The sequence below is a fragment of the Canis lupus genome, chromosome 24 (genome assembly GCF_003254725.2).
Source record: "Canis lupus dingo isolate Sandy chromosome 24, ASM325472v2, whole genome shotgun sequence".
Classification (NCBI taxonomy): domain Eukaryota; kingdom Metazoa; phylum Chordata; class Mammalia; order Carnivora; family Canidae; genus Canis; species Canis lupus.
This window is the reverse complement of record NC_064266.1, coordinates 20313097-20317088: the sequence shown is the minus strand read 5'-3', so window position 1 is coordinate 20317088 and position 3992 is coordinate 20313097.

The window sequence follows — 3992 nt, the reverse complement described above, 5'->3', positions numbered from 1 at the left end:
GCCGCCTTATAGCCGGGGAGGGGCCAATCACGAGGCCGCCCCGGCGGGGGCGGGGCCGCCGCCCTGGCCAATGGGGAGGCGGCCTTCGCGCCGCGGCCAATGGCGAGGCGCCCGCCGCCCCCGTCCCCCAGCTTGAAAGCAGCCCGCGAGCTGAGTGGCCCGCCCTGAGGGTTCCAGGGCCGGGCGAGCGAGCCGGGCTGGTGTGTGCGGGGTCCGAGGGGTGCAGGCGGCCGGGGTGGGGTGTGCCCAGATCTGGACTCCCTGTCCTCGCTCTAAACCCGCAGGGACGCCCTCTTGACTTCAGTTAGCTCGTTTGGGAAGAGGACTGCCGAGAAAGCAGCGCAGGGTTTCCCACCCTCACGTTCCGATACTGTGGTTCTACGGCTCTCTGGTGTCTGAGAATTGGGGAAGGCGGCTGGTGCGCGCCAGATTCCCGGCTTCCTCCCATTCTGATTCAGCAGGTCTGGAACGGGGCCCGGGAATCTGCATTGTGATGGTGGCCCTGGAGAACACTTAGAGAAACCTTGTAATCTTTCCGAAGAAGGATTCCACAATGTCACATCCTCAACAGCAAACTTAAAAAAATAAATAAATAAAAAGGCAAAATAAAACACACACACACACATACACACACACACACACAAACCAGTAGCTTCATTCATTCACGTATTCATTCAACAAATATTTCTTCAACCCCTGCTATGCCAGGAATGGTTTTAGGTCTGAGAATAGAGAGGTGACAAACTCTTTGCTCTCATGGAATGGACATTTTGGTTGAGGTCCTACTGTGTGCCAGCCATTGTGCTGGGTACTTTACTGATCTTTACTGCTCCTTGGTGAAGTTGTGGGGGAGTACCCCCAATTTACAGATGAGAGAGCTTTAGCTTTTAGTCTCACAAGAGGTAAGGGGAGGCATTAGCCCCAGCCTAATGATAGCCTTCACTATCACCCCTGGTCCCGGTAACCCTCACCACCAATAAAACACAAATTGCTCTCCTATACTCTCCACAATCCCACTCTGTCTCCAAATCCATGCCCTCCTCCCTCCTTGGAATGCCCCTCCCCCCCCACAGAGGCATAGCTATCTGTCCTCATTTCCTTCCTTCCTTCCTTCCTTCCTTCCAGAAACCTAAGGTTGTTGAGTCTGACATGTTCTCCTTCTCAGGGGCCCTGGGAAGAATTACTGAGCTGTTGATGGCAAGCTGGGGTCCCCATGCTGTGCCCTCTTCCCAGGTCCATCCTGTATCACTTGGCCTTAAAAATAACTTTCTCTTCAACCCGGATGCATCTATGTGGTAGAGAGGGCACAGGGAGTGAAGGTAAAGGGTTTCTAGAGGTGTTTTGGCTTGTTTTCCTTTCTGGGCCTCTCAGCTTTCTTGAAGATGCCTCCCAGCTCTGCTACACTGCTTTCCTGGCTCCCCCCTACCCCAGACCAGAATGGGGGCAGGGAGCTAGAGGGATTCCCTTGGCTGCCGGGGAGCAGCCCCTGATGTCTTCAAGCCCCAGGGCCTGTGGGAAGTTCTGTTCCCACACCTGGCTCCCCCACCGCTCCTCATCTGACCATGACCCCAGCCAGGCTGGGCTTTGGGGAAGAGAAGGAGCCTGCATGGCCCCCTCCCCACAGGGCTAGTCCCACACGCAGCCCCAGGCCAGGCTGCTGCTTCCTGAGCCGATGAGTTATTACCGGGAGATTTCCTTCCCTGTCTGCGCCTCCTCACAGGGGCTCCGGCTCCCTTCACTTTCGCTTTCTCCCCCTTCTCCCCCTCTCTGCTGTCCAGCCCCCTTCCCATCCCAGCTTCTGGTTGGAGAAGCCAACGGGGGCATGAACTGGGCCCGGAAGCCGAAGCTGGGGAGGGCTTACTTGGTAGGCTCATTCATTCACTGGCTCCTCAGGCAGGCTTTGACACCTGGGACCCTGGGAGTAAAATAAAACCATGAATGAGACTGTGTTGGGCCTTCTGCAGCCAAGAGGGGAAGGTGAGCTGTAAACAAAGAATTCCAGGACAATGTGGTGGGAGCACGCCACACTCCTGCATCAGAGAGCCCTTGGGGCCAGCCCAAGGGTAGCTGCCTCTAGGAGTTTTGGTTTCCTGCTCTGAAAACTGGGAATAATAATAGCACTCATTCCTAGGGCTGGTGATGGTTACAGAATTCATGCCAGGAAAGCCAGGGCCTGGCACATATCAAGAACTTAACATGTGAGAGGAGTTTGTGCTACAGTTCTTAGGGGCTCGGCCCAGGTGGAGGAGCAACCCATGGCCTGCAAGGGTTTTTGACTCTGCTCTCAGCCTCATCCCTGGGAGTGGGGATGGGGCTCTTGCCACATTCTTAGTTGACCCACAATAGGGGCTCAGCTGCCATATTCTGTCTGCTGTCTCTCTGCTCCAGCCACACAGGCCTCCTCACTGCCTGTGGAGCCCACCTCTCCCTGGGTTTGCACCACCCCCAGATATCCCCATAGCTTGGGCCCTTCTTCCTTCTGATCTTCCCTTAAATCTCACCTCTTCAGGGAGGCCTTCCCTCACCACTGCCCCTACCCACCCATCCCCACCAGCACTCCCATGGCTCTCCCTCTCCACCTCACCCTGCTTTCCTTCTTTCCACAGCAAAACTGGTAACTGCTTTTATTTATTTGTTAGTCATTCATCTGCAAATATTAATTGAGCACCTACTATGTGCCAGGCATAGTTCTGGGTCTGAGGAATACAGCAGTGAACATGCTACATATTTAGTTGTCTCCCTCCACTAGAGTATAAGTATAAGGACATAGTATTTTGTATTTTGCTCATCTCATTTCCTCTCTATCACAACCTTCCAAGGTAGGTGGTGTTATGATTCCCAATTTTCAGATGAAGAAACTGAAGTCCGAAGAGCAGGGAATGACTTCCTGGGCCGGAGGGGAGATCAAGTCATTCACACTCCTTCCCTAGCCACACGGCCTTTCTGGCAGCCCAGAGGTATATGAAGGCTGAGTAGGAGTCCATCAGGTAAGAGGAGGAAAGTTTTACAGGTTAAGAGAATAGTTGTTGGCTCTTGCCTTCCTGGCGAGGGCACCTTGGGCATCCATCCCCCTGAAACCTTGGAGTTCCTCCGAAGCACCAGCTTTGAACCTCCCTCAGCCTTTGCCCCAGTTGTCCTCCCTGCCTGGAGGTCTCATCCCCTTTGCATCTTACCAATAATGCTACTCCTCTGCCAGAGTTAGGTGCAGCTTCTTGGTGAAGTCTGCTTTGCTGCTCCTCTTCCACCTTGCTGCAGAGTCTCACGTGTTGATCACACTGTATTTTCACTTCTCTCCCTTTGTCCCTGATTCCCCACTCTCATTTCCCTCCCCACACAGGGCACCCACTTAATTTATTTTTTTAAAGACTTAATTTTTTTTGAGCAGTATTAAGTTTACAACAGAATTGAGAAGACACAGAGATTTTCCATATTCCCTTTGCCCCGCCACAAATAGCTTTCCCGTTATCAACGCCACTCACCAGAGTGGTACATCTGTTATAGTTGATGAATCTATGTGGACGCATCATTCTCACCCAGAGTCCACAGTTGATTTTAGGATTTATTCCTGTTATATATTCTGTGGGTTTGGACAAATGTTTATAATGACATCATTATCATACCATCATATGGTATCACACTATTTTCACTGCCTTAAAAATCCTCTGTACCCTGCCTGTTCATCTACATCCCATCCCTGCAACCACTGATCTTTTAATTGTCTCTGTAGTTTTGCCTTTTCCAGAATGTCATATAGTTGGAATCATATAGTACATAACCTTTTCAGATTGATGTCTTTCTCTTAGAAATATGCACTGAAATTTCTTCCATGTCTTTTTGTGGCTTCGTGATGCATTTTTTAAGCATTGAATAATATTTCATTGTCTGGATGTATCACAACTTATTTATCCATCCACCTACTGAAGACATGCTGGTTGCTTCCAAAGTTTGACTATTATAAAAAAAAAAAAAAAAAAAAAAAAAAAAACAAAACA